The sequence below is a fragment of the Garra rufa genome, chromosome 2 (assembly GCF_049309525.1).
Source record: "Garra rufa chromosome 2, GarRuf1.0, whole genome shotgun sequence".
Lineage (NCBI taxonomy): Eukaryota > Metazoa > Chordata > Actinopteri > Cypriniformes > Cyprinidae > Garra > Garra rufa.
In genome coordinates this window covers 73313753-73330976 of record NC_133362.1, presented here as the reverse complement: position 1 = coordinate 73330976, position 17224 = coordinate 73313753, and the positions used below count along the sequence as shown (strand labels likewise).

General features: G+C 38.2%; 1 long non-coding RNA gene across 1 annotated transcript; it reads left to right on the top strand.

Moving 5' to 3' along the window:
- Nucleotides 1–368: 368 nt before the first annotated feature.
- On the top strand, nucleotides 369–16770 carry LOC141325747 (uncharacterized). Its single transcript, XR_012353836.1, has 5 exons — nucleotides 369–504; nucleotides 5920–6087; nucleotides 6190–6363; nucleotides 12033–12521; nucleotides 15591–16770. It is a non-coding gene; the product is annotated as an uncharacterized lncRNA (long non-coding RNA).
- The last annotated feature ends 454 nt before the right edge of the window (nucleotides 16771–17224 follow it).

Sequence of the window (17224 nt, the reverse complement as noted above, 5' to 3'; positions counted from 1 at the left end):
GAAGGGACCTCTCATCTTCAATGTGCACAGTGCTGACCTACATTCTGCTGATGTCAGAGAAAGTGCTGGATGAGTTCAACCCAAAGAGGTTCACATCAAAACAAGCAGACAACAGGAGACTCATTCCAGCTGTGAGATGCTGCAAAAAAGCGTTGTGAGTAATTTCAGTGGTTGCTGTTCAATCAAACAGTTATGTTCTACATCACTATACAATTAAATCTCAAAATGCTATTTGAATGATTTTTCCCTGATTATGGAAAGTACAATAAGTTTTTGCCAAAATAAATTGAACTATAGAAAATAATCTGGCTAAACAGTCTGTTCTGGCAGATTTGACAGCTGTGGTTTTGATGAAACATGCTGTGAAACTGTGTCTTCTGCTCTACAATCATCAAATTCTCATCTGAAAGAGCTGGTCATGAGTAGCAATCACCTTAAGGATTCAGGAGTGAAGCTGATTTATGGTGGACTGAAGAGTCCACACTGTCAACTGAACATACTGAGGTTTGACATTCACATTCACTGAATCACTATGTTCAAATATGTGGATGAATAGATGTCTCATAACTATAGCTAGCAGATATTTCTCCTGTCTATATTGTAGTATGATTGTATCAGTGGCATTTTCTCCAAGAACACAAGGCAGGCAATGCCTACTCAAAAAACCTAATAAGAAAACAAGTCAACCATCCTGAAAAACCTGACATTTTTAATGCAGTTTTCCAGTTACAAAAAAGGAAATAATACCAAACTTCCTTATTGACTTCTTTGAACAGTTTGTTTCAAAAAACTGTTTCATGTTAATTCAGAAATATGTTCCCTTTCTGTATAGATTTGATTATTACACTAGCTTTATTTTCACTTAATCAGTAAAATCTTCAGCTCTGAGGATCATATTATTCTTGGCTGGATCATTGAGTCTGTGAGTTGAACTGGATCAGTTTGATTCATGAACAATGTGCTGCAGTGTTGAGTACAAATGCACAGGAGAGTTATTAGCTTAACCTTCAGGAGTTGACCCTGATGCATTTTTCAGCCCTTGGAGTTGTGACATTTGTGTTTACTTTGTAACGGATAAAGTGGTAACATTTTATAATAAATATACTGTAATAAAGCATTTACAAATTATTTGCAAACTATAGTCTACAGTCAAACCACAATTTATTCAGACATAATGTCTCACTTTATCTGTAACAAGGAGGGTCAGACTGAGATGTGCGGATCCATTTGCAGCATTTTATTGTCAAGATCGTAGTCGGGGCAAACAGGGTCAACACCAGCAAACAACAACAGCGAAGATAATCCTGAGAGTAACCCAGTAACCAAGCATGAGTCAAAAACCAAATGGGCAGTCCAAAGTAACAACAGAAACAAACAGAGAAAACAAGGCAAAACAGGAAACAAAACCAGGAATAAACTAGGAAACTCTGAAAACACGGAGACTAGGAAACTGGGAAAACGCTTAGAAATGCAGCCGGGGCAATACAAGACTTCGCGAAGAAGTTGTGTGTGTGAGTGGCATATAAGCTGTCCGAGTGATGAGCTGCAGGTGTGTGTGTGTGTGTGTGTGTGTGTGTGTGTGTGTGTGTGTGAATGAGCTGCAGGTGTGAGCAGTGATCAGTGCAGTGAGAAACAGGGAGCAGGTGAATGCAGTGATTAGTGCAGTGGCTTGTGGGGAATGAAGTCCATGAAGTGTAGTGCAAGAGTTAATGACAGGACGACTCAATACGTGACAGAGCCCCTCCCCAAGGAGCGGCTTCCAGACGCTCTAACCACCTAATGAAACCGGAGGGTGGTGGAGCGGAACAAGGGGAGGGATGGAGGGCCAGGTCCATGTGGGGGTAATGGAGCTATGGACTGAGGCGGAGCCGACGGAGGGAGAAGCCATGGTGGAGGAAGGGTTGGCTCCTCCATGGGTCCGACCGACAGAGGTGGAGCCGGTAGAGCCCGAGGCGGAACCGGAGAGTCGATGGTCCTAGGTGACACCGAGGATACGGAGGGCCAAGGCGGAACCCAAGGCTCTGGCGACCCCGGTGGAGATGGAGGTCCAGAGGTACGCAGCGGAGCCGGAGTGACAGAGGATCGAGGCTGTGCCCACGGGAGGGAGGAGGTCCACAGAGCCGGCAGGACGGAGTGACGAGGCGCAGCCGGAGGAGTAGAGTCCAGAGGCGAAGGTGGGGCGACGACTGACCAGGGCGGAGCCGGAGAGACGATGGAGCCCGGAGGAGCTGGTGGGCCGACGGCCGACAATGGAGACGAGGGAGCACAGAGCCTAGGTGGAGCCGCAGGGTCGGAGGGCCGAGGTGGAGTCCAGGACTCTGAGACTGGAGGTGATGGTGAGGGATCCTTCAGTCTGGAGACTGGCAGTCCCACGGCAAGTCCTCTGCACCGAAGGTGGGATGTGGGTGAGCAGAGGGACTGTCAGGAGACAGAGGTGGTGGGACTGGAGCAGCAGGGAGGGTGGGTGGGAACGGGACCAGCAGAGGCTCTGGAAGGCCGGGCGGAACCAGCGGAGGCTCTGGAAGGCCGGGCGGAACCAGCGGAGGCTCTGGAAGACTGGGCTGAACCAGCGAGGCTCTGAAAGGCTGGGTTGAACCAGCGGAGGCTCTGGAAGGCTGGTTGGGAGACCAGCTGCTCGAGCCGACAGCAGCGGCGGGTCCTCCACGCTAGACATTAATCTTTGATAAGTCTTGGATGCAAATTTGGGCGTGGCGGCAGCCATCTTGCGAACAGTCTCTAGAAGGGAGGTCATCTTGTGAACAGACTCTAGAAGGGAGGCCATCCTGCGTGAAGACTCTGGAAAGGCGGCCATCTTGTGAACTGACTCAAGAAGGGCGGCCATCTTGTGAACAGGCTCTGGAGTGGCAGGCATGGCGTGAGCAAACTGTGATTTGGTAGATGTGACTTGAACAGTTCCAGACATGACAGATGGGATGTGTAAAAGTTCTGGTGATGTGGGTGCTGTAGGACTGTGGGGCTCCTCATTCGCAGTCCCAACAGTAAACGTTGAACCGGCCAGCAGGAGAGCATAGTCTATGTACTGTTCAAGTGTCCAGTGCGGGGTGTGTAAAGGCATACTGGGTTTTAAATTCTGGTTCAGTCCATAATGAAATAGGCCCCTAAGCCACGCTTCATCGTAAAATGGTAGTTGGTATGAAAACTTACGGAACTGGTGAACATATTCCTCAATGGGGAGATTTCTCTGTTGTAGGAGCAGAAGCTGGTCGATTGGGTCCATATTGTGATGCTGGTGAATAAAGCTGCTGGATCCTTGTAGTGGCGAAGTCTTCTGTAACAAGGAGGGTCAGACTGAGACGTGCGGATCCATTTGCAGCATTTTATTGTCAAGATCGTAGTCGGGGCAAACAGGGTCAACACCAGCAAACAACAACAGCGAAGATAATCCTGAGAGTAACCCAGTAACCAAGCGTGAGTCAAAAACCAAATGGGCAGTCCAAAGTAACAACAGAAACAAACAGAGAAAACAAGGCAAAACAGGAAACAAAACCAGGAATAAACTAGGAAACTCTGAAAACACGGAGACTAGGAAACTAGGAAAACGCTTAGAAATGCAGCCGGGGCAATACAAGACTTTGCGTAGAAGTTGTGTGTGTGAGTGGCATATAAGCTGTCCGAGTGATGAGCTGCAGGTGTGTGTGTGTGAATGAGCTGCAGGTGTGAGCAGTGATCAGTGCAGTGAGAAACAGGGAGCAGGTGAATGCAGTGATTAGTGCAGTGGCTTGAGGGGAATGAAGTCCATGAAGTGTAGTGCAAGAGTTAATGACAGGACGACTCAATACATGACATTATCAAAGTTCATTTGCTATAGTTGGTTTAAAATGGTAATACAATTTGACAAGAACTCAAGAGTTAAATTGTGTCCGATAACTTTGATAAAAAGGTATGTAACAAAACATTGTCAGGTCAAAGTGTCAAATAAAATTTTGCTCCCAAATTTGTATCAAATTTACTGGTAGTCCACTGTATGACGAATTTTTGGGTATAATATGTCACAGATTACTTTATTTTGCATAAATTGCACGCACTAGTAAATAAATATTTTATTTGGTGTCTGAATAATTTTTGGTTTGACTAAAGTTCTCACTTTAGATTGGGTCATGGTATATCAAAAAATGTCATTAATTAAAGGAGTAGTTCCTTTTCAGAACAACAATTTACAGATAATTTACTCACCCCTTGTGATCCAAGATGTTAATGTCTTTTTTTTAATGTCTTTGAGATAAACATTTCTGGAAATTTCTCCATATAATGGACTTAAATGGTGCTCCAATTTTTGAATCTTCAAAATGCAGTTTAAATGCGCCTTCAAAGAGCTGTACACGATCCCAGCCAACGAAGAAGAGTCTTGTTTACCGAAACGTTCTGTCATTTTCTTAGAAAAATATATTTTTATATACCTTTTAAGTACTGAAACTCATCTAGCACTAGGGCTAATGAGCGTTCGCGTCTATGCGTTCTACATAATCACGTTGAAAGGTCACGTGTGACGTATGCGAAAATACAGACCCAGTGTTCACAAAGCAAACTTGAGAAGAAAGAAGTGCAACGTAGGGTTGCACGATAAATCGAATGCGATTATGACAACTCTAGTGCAACGCAATCAAACATTCTTTAGCAACAAGGTACAACATAAAGTACAATGATGTCGGATGATTTTGAAGCTGGAGGAGCACATGAGATGGAGTTTTTCGCCGTTCCCTACCTTTTTGAATACACAGACCATAGATATATATACGTAGATGCCTCATTAGCGACTGTTTCTATGGGCCGTTCCAATAAAGCGTACGCATCTACGTGCTTGGAGCGGTCCAATGAGGCATCTACGTTTATATATCTATGACACAGATGATGAACTCAGTCAGAGAGAGAATACTGTGGCGGCGACACAAGCCTCAGGCAGACCGCGTTCAAACAAGACGTGGTGGTGCAAGTCTGGAATCTCAGTGCTGTCACGACTGGACCAAATTAAATTTGTGTCATTCCACACGCAATAACTCTGGAACGGTCCTTTGTCTCCAAGCTAGTAAACACTGGGTTTCGCATACGTCACGTGTGACCTTTCGACGTGATTACATAGAGCGTATAGACACGAACGCGCATTAGCCCTAGTGCTAGACGAGTTTCAGTGCTTAAAAGAAAATGACCGAACATTTCTGTAGACAAGACTCTTCTTCGTCGGCTGGGATCATTTACAGCCCTTTGAAGCCACATTTAAACTGCATTTTGAAGGTTCAAAAATCGGAGCACCATTTAAGTCCATTCTATGGAGAAATTTCCAGAAATGTTTATCTCAAAAAACATAATTTCTTGATGACTGAAGAAAAAAAGACATCATCATCTTGGATCACAAGGGGGTGAGTAAATTATCTGTAAATTGTTGTTCTGAAAGTGAACTACTCCTTTAAGTGCTTAAAACCAACCTTTATTGGTCATTAATTGCGTTAGCATTCAGGGTTTTTTAAAATGCACAAATACATGAAGCCTATGCCCCAAAATAAACATAACTACTTAAGAATTAAATAGCATAATGCTGTCAATATGTAATGCACACAAATACTTATTAGATCATAAATACATCAGTTAGGATTAGGGGTAATCTTACAGTTATGGCTTAAAGGGGACAGGATATACAGTTTATACAATATAAAAATAACTATTTCTATAGAATGTCCCTATAAAACACAAAAACTCAATGTGTGTATGTACACAATGTATTTGTAAACATTTCAAGGAACACTAAATATTTATGCAATAAATGTCCAATAAAGGCTGGTTTAAAGCACTTATTTTATGACATTTTCAGATTTTCTATGTTATTCATTACAAACATACACTGCAGATATAACCTATCTGATAAATTGACATTAATATGGCTGTTTGTTTGTTTTCTCTTCACAGGCTAAGTGGGTGTCATCTCACTGCTTAGTCCTGTGAAAGTTTGTCTTCAGCTTTACAGTCCTCAAACTCTGTCCTGAGAGAACTGGATCTGAGCAACAATGACCTTCAGGATTCTGGAGTGAAGCATCTTTGTGATGGACTGAAGAGTCCAAAGCTGGAGATGTTGAGGTTTGAGTTGAAATACTTGATTATTTATAAAAATCAATTAATTTATACTGTTATGATGTTAAGATTAATTCTGTATGCAATTACTGTGTTCTTCTTGTTCAGATTTTCCATATGTTATCTCACTGCTCAGTCTTGTGGGAGTTTGTCATCAGTTTTGAAATCCTCAAACTCTGCCCTGAGAGAACTGGACCTGAGTAACAATGACCTGCAGGATTCTGGAGTGATGCTTCTTTCTGAAGGACTAAAAAGTCCAAACTGTCAGATAGAGATACTGAGGTAACTGGTTTTCCATTAAATAACTAACAAAATAATACTCATACAGTAATCAAGGTGTAAACCAAATGTGGGCCACATATCTTCCAGAAAATGTGGCCCAGGTACATTAAAACGTATATGGGCCAGTTTTGGCAAAGATATGGCACAGTAAACACTAGCTAATATGGCTGTGAGCCTAAGTGGCCAGCATATGATGCCACAAATGTGGCTCAGTTATCCTAATATGTATCTGGACCAGTTTTGGCAGAGATATGGTACAGTAAACACTAGCTAATGTGGAAGTTGCCCACATATAAAATGACAAATTTTGCCCAAATAATTAATAACAATTTTAGCCAAATATATGGCACCGTCAACACTGGCTAATCAGCGTGTAAATTGTCCGACATTTGACATGGCGGATATGCCCCAAATTATGTGTTGGGTATCGTTTGAATTTTATCGATTCCGGTTCCGATTCCAATTCTGCTTATCGATTCCATTTCTTATTAATTCCTAATTCTGTTTCTAATTAAAAAAAAAAACATAATTTTTTTTTTTAAGTCAAACATTTAGAGGTCAAACATATTTATTCTGTCTTTTGCTTATGGTTTTACAAAAAAAAGAAAAAAGAAAAGAAAAAAAACAGGCCAATATAAATTTCAGATTTTAAATTATTAAAGACAAGTTATATGAAAATAAGAACAAACAAATCAATTAACAAAAGCATAAATAAATAAAACCGAACAAATGTCAGGTAGAGAAATTGAAATTTTAAAAACACTGCATAGTTTTCCTTTCATAAATAAAATGTGACTGATCCAGCAAAATGAATTACAGTGACCCAAATTTCAAAATTGAAATGTTAGCATTAATTGAAAGAGGATTCATAAGCTTTAAGATGATATCCTATTTAAAGTCATATCTTGAATGGTTTTAAAAATATACCCATTTGAATTATGGTCGTCTGCTCTTTTTTTTTTCCAATTGAAAACGTGAGAAAATCGCTTTGAACGTTTTTTTTGTTGGTATCTTTCAAAATCCATAGGGATGCTGCGCTATTGACTAGCATAACCACAGAGGAATGCAACAACCGCAGCAACTGTGATATTTGCGTGTTTTCTTTTTTCGTAAGGTTTTGCCATTCTGGCTTTTCTCTTAATGCATGTGTAGTCAAGTCAAGTCACCTTTATTTATATAGCGCTTTTAACAGTACAGATTGTGTCAAAGCAACTTCACAGTATTTAAACAGAACAATAGTGTGCAAGTAACGCATTACTGTAAAGAATCAATTTTCAGTTAAAGGCAGTTCATCAATGAATTCAGTAATGTCAAATAGTATACGATATCGCTGGAAAGTGTCCCCAACTAAGCAAGCCAGAGGCGACAGCGGCAAGGAACCAAAACTCCACAGGTGACAGAAATGGGGAAAAAAACCTTGGGAGAAACCAGGCTCAGTCGGGGGACCAGTTCTCCTCTGGCCAGACCACACCAACAGTTTGTACTAGGGGTGTGACGAGACACTTATCTCACGAGACGAGACGAGACGAGATTTTGGGCTCACGAGAACGAGACGAGACGAGATTTTTTAACTTTTTTAAATAAATCCTCAATGATGAAATATATAGGGGACAATAGTATTTTATTCAACAAAAAACACAAAATGCAAAAAACAAACAAAAAAAAAAATGTAGGTGCATTTTGATATGAACTTGTACTTTATGAAATTAAACTTATATTTTAATGAATTATATGCAGTAATATAAATGCTGCATGATTCTGGGTAAACTGAAAAACTATTTTCTTTTATAAACTGGAGATCACGATTCTGAAGAAAAAAAGGATTAGAAAATTAAACAAAATGACATAATTTACTATTGGTTCTGAAATAATGTTCATTGCTTAAGTCTGAAAAAAAAAACTAAAAAAAATGAAGGAGCCTGTGTCTCAATTAATAAAGACTTTCACTATTGGAATCTCTTGAATGTTTAATTCAATGACAAATATTTTTTTAAACGTGCAGTTGTCGCCCTCTCCTGGCGAAGAGAATAAACGTTACTCTACATACGTGTTATAGACCATTTCAAGCGCTATTCGGCGGCTTAAGGAAGTGACGTCGTTGGTCCCAGGACGTTTCCGGTTAGTGATCCAGCGCATTCAAAACAATGGCGAGAAGCGCTTTATGAACAGTGGGATTGCGGTCATTAGTATACAAACATCCTGCTTAAATGTCTAAATTAAAATTAGATCCTTGTCGTTCGGTGGTTGTGTGCTCCCTCTTGGGCGGTACTAACATTCTGAGACGTGTTTAACGGGAGATTTCCGCGAAACGTACCCGTGTTGCGGCAGTGAAGGAGAAGGCTGGATAACAACAAGCAACTCTAGGATATACAGCGCACATTTCGATTCAGGCAAGTAAATATCGTTTTTAATTAATTGGTTTATTTGTATATCTTTACATTAACTCTTCAAGTATGATGCTGCATAATTTAAAGTAGCATTTTGTCATTGTTTACATATGCATCTAGCTTTCGTGTGTAACGTTAATGAAAAAAGGCAAGTTTTTTATTTCTGTTTTATTGCTAAGTGTTATGTGGGTTAAATTAATATTAGTCGTCTAGTTATTTTGTCAGTTGACAAATGCAGTGAGTAACATGAAAGTACGTGAATGTCGTATTGTGTAACAGTTAACGGCAGTAGTTTACAAAATGTAATGTTTATGGTAAATATTATTTTCCATCACATAAGCTTTGGTAATGTTAATTCCAAGATGTACTGACGTATTAAGCAATAATAGCATTATTATTTTTTTATATTGTGCATTATATTAAATGATTGTTTTTCTACTTTTATCCTTATATAATGTAAACAAAATTTATACAGGTGATTTCTAATATAATTTGTTTCTTAGTCTAGGAAGCATTTTGATGTAAGCAGTTGTAAATATGCAGCAGGGTCACTAAATCTGACAATACAGTGTAATACTGAAATTTGTTAGCTCCCTGTAATTCCCATAGAATTGGTTAAATGTTATATACATTTTCATAATGATGGCTAATATCCTTTGTTTTGTTTTCTAGAAAGTATTCTAAACTGATGTAAACAGTTGCAGAAATACAGAAGGGTCACCAAATCTGAGAAGGCAGTGTAAGGAGAGCCATCATCTGTAGACACCCAAGGACAGCTGATCATCCTGCAGTGACAAACCACATCTGACCATATCAACACCCAGATGTGATTGAGAACTTGAGTGTAGTATTCAGTAATTTAGTGTAGTACTTAAAGCGACTGATGACCAGGCCAGATACAGACTGCTGCTTTTGATATTTGTTCCCCCTTTGTACTCCATTTCAGTTCAAATGTTGTTTCAATTGTTGTTGTTTCATTTGTTGAAGCATTTTATGTTCATACAAATATTTACATATCAATACTTGTGCTGGAAATAAAAACAGTTGAAAGTGAGAGAATGCTTTTTGTTTATATACAGTACTGGTCAAAAGTTTGGACAAAGTAGTTTTTTTATGTTTTTGAAATAAGTATTTTATGTTTATTAACATGATTAATTATTTAAATGATTTCTATTATAAAAAATGTTGTGCAAAGCTGAATTAGCATCAGCCTTTACATTACACCAGTATTAATTTTCACATGAATATATATATATAAAATTTGTGTGGGCGTGAACAGTAAATACGTGCATAAAAACATATATGAATGCTTTATGTGTGTTTGTGTGTGCATTTATTAATCTGCAGATATACGGGTTTATGTAAAACACGTTAGCCAGCATTGAATTGCGACGATCTTGTTTATTTGTGATCACATGATGACTCGGAGCATTCATACCCTCCACTTGCACTGTTCCACAGCAACAAACTTGACCAAACTAACGTTGAACACATGTTGAAAAGAATTCAACACGTAATAATAGCATCGAGCGCTTAGTTTAATAGCATACATTTAGCGTTGTTTGGAACGATATGTATTGTGAAAAGTAGTGTACTAATGAAAACAAATATTTAAACAGAAATACAGACTGACCACGCAATGCAAGTAAATTAATCACGAACAACCTCCGGATATCTTGGGAACCAAACATGAAGTAAGTTGCACTGCTTGCTTCAGACTGATGACATCCATTGTACGAATAAATGTTCACAATATTTCCGTTCATGTAATATGCTTTTAGCAATCTCCCGTGTACACGCACGCAGCATCGATTAGTTAATGAGCAGCTTTTTTACCTTAACTAGCTTTTTCGCTAGATTTTAAAAGAATGTGTTCGTATTGACAGATCGGAGAAATAGCGCTACCGGAAATGTTTCAGGACCGGACATGCGCAGTAACGTTCCAACGCGCTTGTTATTGTTTACATCCTTGAAATGGTCTATACTTTCGTTTTTGATCGCTACTGTAGACAATAAGTGTGTATATCCAAACTATAAGCTTTTATCCCAGTACTTATGTTATTTAAATGTCTGTAACAAAGACATGATGATGATTATGTGGTTAAAAAGACTGTTTGTGTTGCTTTCTGAAACCACAGCAGTAAGAATGCAGATTCGAATGGCTTCAATAACGTTCACATGGTAAGCGTCAGTGGAGCGCGTGAAACAGTTGTAACAGACAATGCTGAATCACAGTCATTCATGAATAAGATCGCATGGGTGTTTGAATAGAGATCGTGATATTTTTATAACTATTAGTCATGCAGCCCTAATGTAAACATTGCAAAATGTTTTGCCATGATATCATCACGTTCTCGTGAGACCAGTCAGATCTCGCGGGACACATCGGAGTCTCGCGAGATCTCGTGCCACGAGATCTCGTCACACCCCTAGTTTGTACCAATGTCTGATTGTAAAGAATTCATCAGGTTCCCTTGGTGTAGCGCCGATGGCTGTCAAGGTGACGAGGTCTTCATTGATGATCCGTCTCTGGAGCTAATCTTGATGAAATTCAGTGGACTAAACCCACATTAAAGATGTGACACACAGTACTAAACAAAAGTCTTGATTAGGGTGAGAGACATGTTGGGGTACTGTTTATTAGTGAGTCAAGGCAGAAGATGCAACAAAATGTGCATCTTTGCAGACACAGGAGTCTATAGTATAATGACTAGATGTATACCACTTTATTTACACAAGGCCACACAAACCCCAAATTAACAGGCCTATATATCATATATAAATAAGATATATATATATATATATATATATATATATATATATATATATATATATATATATATATATATATATAATTTTTATTTTTTTATTTTTTGTGTAAAATACAATAAAAGCATAATTTTACATAATTTTTGGTTAAATCGCACCATGTGATGAAATTTAACCAGAATTAAATTAAACAGCCAAATTAAACAAATGACTACATTGATGCTTTTAAAGGGGTGCTATTATGCTTTTCCACCTTTTGAACTTTAGCCAGTGTGTGGTGTGTATGTTTGGGCATAAAAGACATCTACAAAGTTACAAATCTCAAAGTCCACTCCAAAGGGAGATATTTAGTTTTTAAAAAGTCCCTTTTCAAGAACTACAACGAACTGCTTGTTTGGATTATAGCGTTTGTTTTCTGCGTGCAATGATGTCACAACGCGGTATCCCGCCTACAGAAATTCAATTAGTTAGCGGGTTGGGGATTCGCCTAACTTTAGCATGTATTATGGACAGCCGCTTCTGGGATGCTTCAGCAAGCCGCAGGTAGTCTCAGCTTTAACTAAAGAGTCTGCGAACTGCTCCGGAATCCATGCTGGAGTGGCTCCATCTGCTGTAAAAGAGTTCACACAGCCGGTAAATGACATGGGTCCAGTAGGTTAGTGGTACTAATATTTTCTTGATAATTTTTGGTGTATTTTAATGAATGAAATGAATTTTTAATCACAGAACATGACTAATAATTATAACCACATCATATTGAATCAAGACAAATTTGCATTAGTGCGTATTTCTTATTTCTTATAGACATGGCAAGTGCAAGTACAAGTACCAGTGAATTGCTGTCAGTCACTGGATATATCCATAATGTAAGTTCACTGAAACAGGGCCCCAAATTTTTTATTTTTTTTTCCGATGCACTACTTCAACAGAAAGACACTTTAGCACATTAAGAATCTTCAGACCTGAACTACATGGCCAGTTCAAAGCTTCAGAAAATAATCGGTAAGTGTGTCACTAATGTAATTGTTTTGAAAAGTACATTTGGAACTGAAAGTTAAAGTCATGATGTATTGTAAAGTATGGTGCTGTTCCACAATGTCCACCTTCAATTCCTGCCAGTGCTATTAATTAAAATTGTTCTAAACCATATCAAAGGTTTAGAACAACTTTGACAGTTGCAGAACCTTTTTTTAAAGCTATATACCCATAACCCACAACTCCAATCTGGGCATCCCCCATTGTCTAGTTTTTAGCATTTGTAAATGCCACTCTTAAAGTTGAGGCTATCAGCCACTTCAGTGTTCCAATTAGGGGTGGGACGATACAGGTAACTCACGATTCAATTCTGTGGCGATATGTGGCCCACGATAATGATAATATCACGATTCACGATATCTACAGTATTCAATATATTGAAAGAAATTTCATCAACGATATATCACGATATATGTGACTGAAAAAGAAAAAAATACCCATAATAAGGAAATCTTATGCATTTATTAATGCCAACATTTCCAACACTGTGCAAAGAAATATGCATTTGCATAATAACTCACTGCCTCCTGGTCTTAAATGTAAACACTGTACAGCTAGACAGATAAAAGTGCCTGAACATTAAAAAAACAACATAAACATTAACTAACATGTGTAAATCATGATACTGAAACGTCAGTAGTAAGCTACTGTAAAGTGCTTTATGTTAACCTGGACAGTGGTCTCATCAAGGCATAGGGGAGAGCGGGGCACAAACTAACGCGGGGTTAATTGTAACACGCCTGGTTTAAATATTTCCACACATGCTAGCATAACCAAATTTATGGTATTTACTAGTTGCCATAGCAACACTATGCAGAGAAAAAAAAGCGCCAGAATTCAAAAGCCTTTTGAAGATATCGCTGAATATTTATTTTACCATAGTAAAAGTACATTTCTGGCTGAAGTAAACTTTTCATTTCAGTTTTTAATATTCATTTAAAACTAGACAAATCTGCTATTATTTTAATCTCCAATTTGTTATTTATCAGTTTAGATGGTTTATTAATGCTTCACAAACCAGCAGAAGACACTAACCTGTTTTAAACTCGAGTCGCGCAGATGGGGAAAGATGTAACACTGTGTTACAATATTCCCCGCTGTTATTAAACTATGCTGTTCTATGACATTAGCGGTGCAGTTTACACGATTTACTTCTAAGGATTTTGATAAGATACCTCAAGAAACAGGTGAATAAAGGCTGACAATCAATGTTTTAATGTTCAGAAGTTATTATTTCAAGTAATGTAAAGCATTTTGGCTGGTTTATGTGTGGTGTTCTATGAGAGCTGTGTGTGGAGGAGTGGAGTGTTCTTCTGAATGTCTAAATGTGTTTCATCTATCTGTCCACATTGTTTTGAACTACTGTACAGCTGTGTGTTGCGATCAAAGCCGTTCAAAACATTGTTGCGATGTGTTCATTAACTCCAAAATTCGATTATTTTTATTTAAAAAAAAAAACGTCATTACTTCATTTGAAAAAGTTAACACATGTATTTTATTGACAAAATATTTTAGTTTGTTGTGTATATTTATTTCATTCGATCAGATAACATTTTAAGCTGTCATATGGTCGTGTTACAACGTGCCCCTCAGATGTTACAATGTACCCCACCTACGGGGCATGTTGTCACGTTTCACTTCCTTTCTTTTGAGGTAAATAACGAAAAACGTATACACTGTAAATATGAAACAAAGCGATATATTTGTACTAGACAAGTGTGAAAACAACGTGGATAAAAAATTGTACTCTGAACCCCACGTGGATTTACATAAACGGCGAAATTCAAAAAGTGTTAGGTTGTGCCCCGCTCTCCCCTATTCTTCTTGAGGAACACAAACGCCTGTTTCACACATACTCCGTCTGCAGTGCGTATGCAGTCCGTGTGCGTTACGTATGCGATGCAGAAGCAGCACGGACTCATTTTGCTTTCACACAGGACATGTTTGCAGTCCGTTCCTGATCCGCGGCTGTTTACCACAAACACACCATTTATCCGTTATTTTGATTTCAAATACAAACGTGCTTTTTCAGCTTTGTGATACTCTTTTATCACAGTACACTAATACAATACTAGATATATTCACGTTTAAACTCAACGTATTATACAACGTATCATAAACAACGTATTATTAAATGCACTTGAATGCACTTGCACACCGCTCTGGGACCTACTGCCCAACAGCAACCGCGTGCAGTGTGAACATGGGTGCGGAAAAAAATACTCAACGCATACACACTGCAGACGGAGTATGTGTGAAACAGGCAACTAGCGGGTGCGTCTTTGACTTGTTTTTCGTTATTTTCCGCCATTCTTCTCACTTCTCTTTTTTCTGCGCTTCTTCTCTGTTGTTGTTAGATAACTTGTGTTCTTCACTGGCCGCTGCTTCCGACACTTTACCCCTATTTACTCGAACAGCACCCCCCGCAAACAGAATGGTAGATATTGGGTAGTGACAGTGACACTGACGACGGGTTAATTAATCATTTTGTGTTGTAATAAAATATCGATATTGGCCATTAGTGTATCGATTATTTATTGCGACAGAGAGCACAACAATATATTGCAATATTGATTTTTTTTCCCACCCCTAGTTCCAATTGCCATGCAGTGCAACCAACAATACAACCCAGGGGTGAAATTATAACTGAGTTCCTAGGACTATTTATTGTGAAAGCCCCTTATATAGAAACCATATTGCTATTAAGACTATAATGCTATTATGTTTGTTTATTTAATATAAGAATCTGTATATTATTAATAATTAATAAAACAATTCATAATAATATAAATATATTTTTTTAATTATTAATATTTATAGTTTTTTTTACCCCTCTGTTGTTCAGATTTTATAATAATATCTAACCTCAATTTGAGGTACAAAAGGTACTTTTGAGGTATACAATTGTATTTTGAATACAATTGTTACTACATGTTAAAATCCTCCAAAGAACAACTGTATTTTAAGACTGTATGACTTTACTCTTTAAACTGTATAACAGAAAATTAACTATATGTGCTTTATTCATTAATAAAGAAAAGCTGGAAAAGGTGGAAGTAAAACCTTCACAATTACACACCATCAAGAATGGCATCCTATTCACACACCAGTACAAAATACTGTGTGCTGCTGATGTAAAACTTTCATAGAACAACACAATAAAGGACAACCAAAAAATGCTGTCCTTGGAGCAAATTCTGAAAACAACCTCTCAATATGAAAGGGTAAGCATATTTTATTACAAAATTATGTATTTGAATGTATTTTGTATGTATGTTTATTTATAATTGACACACATTACTTAATCATTAACCATTACCTGATAGAGAAACTTAAAAGCATCTTTTTGTGTGTGTGTGTGTGTGTGTGTGTGTGTGTGTGTGTGTGTGTGTGTGTGTGTGTGTGTGTGTGTGTGTGTGTGTGTGACATAAGTTTCATCTTTGTGTGAAACGCAAATTGGTGAATGAATGTTCCGAAGTGAAGTAAATTTCAATGGATTTCCCCTGCTCTTTTTTTACACCTGGCATTAACATGCAAACTGTATGCAGATGTTTTCCACATTGAAAAGACAAGTGTAAACGTGCTTCTGATCGGAATATTATCCAATCAGCATGTCCTGGTCCAGATCTCAGTGTAATGTAAACACAATCCAGCCATTGCGTCTGCATTCGCAGGCCAACGTCACGCAAAACACCTCCCCTCTCTCCAAAACTGTCAGAAGAGGCCGTGGAGCGCTAGTGAGACTACAGTTTTTTTTTTTTTAAATCTCCCGTGAAAATGATTTTCAAATAAAAACTCACCACTTTAGGTTGACTTTGAAAACCCACCACTTCAGGGGCTATCCTCTGCAGACTTTTTTTAAAATATTGCATGGGAAGGACCAATTTGATTGGTCATCCAAGTAGAAGAGTGTGTTGATGTTGCCAAGTATAAATACACCATGTCCTGATTGACTGAGGATATGATCTGCTTGATCAGATGATAGCATGGTAATACCAAGTGTAAAGACCGCAAAAGAGAGACATGGAAAATATTCAGAGCAGGGAGACGTGAGGACTGGGGTTGGGAACAACTGGTGTAAGCACTAAGCATTATACAATACCATCCATGCATTGCCATGTAACGTATTGATTGCACTGTCTAGGTTTTCTTTCCTTTGTTCAATCTTACTAGTGTTATGGATTATTTTTGTATTGTGGTACATATTTGCCTTTTTTTATTGTAGGCCCATCACAAGAACATTAAAGGTCAGAGGACGGAATCTCCTGAATCAAGGCAGATCATCAAAGGCAAGTAACTAAAGGAGTCATGAAATGGAGTTTAATATTCTAATGTTTCTCAGATAGTAAAGTTTTTTTCTTGATTACATACCATGGTGACTCACTCACTGTTAAGGTGAGGAGAGCTGTCATGTTACAATTCTCTCAATTTTCAATTCAGCTGTTTCAAAAGGGTAAATAAGAATAATTCATATCTTAAACTGGGGATTTGGAATATGTTTATATTGTAGAGTAACTTTTCTAAGGTGTAAATACCAATAATATTTTTATTCTCCATTTCATGAGCACTCTAAGGAATTTTATGATGATGAGTTCTAAGGAACTGTTGACATAGTGTTACTTTTTTCCTTTGCTTTTACTAACTTTCCTTTTTTTCCCCAAAAGAAATTG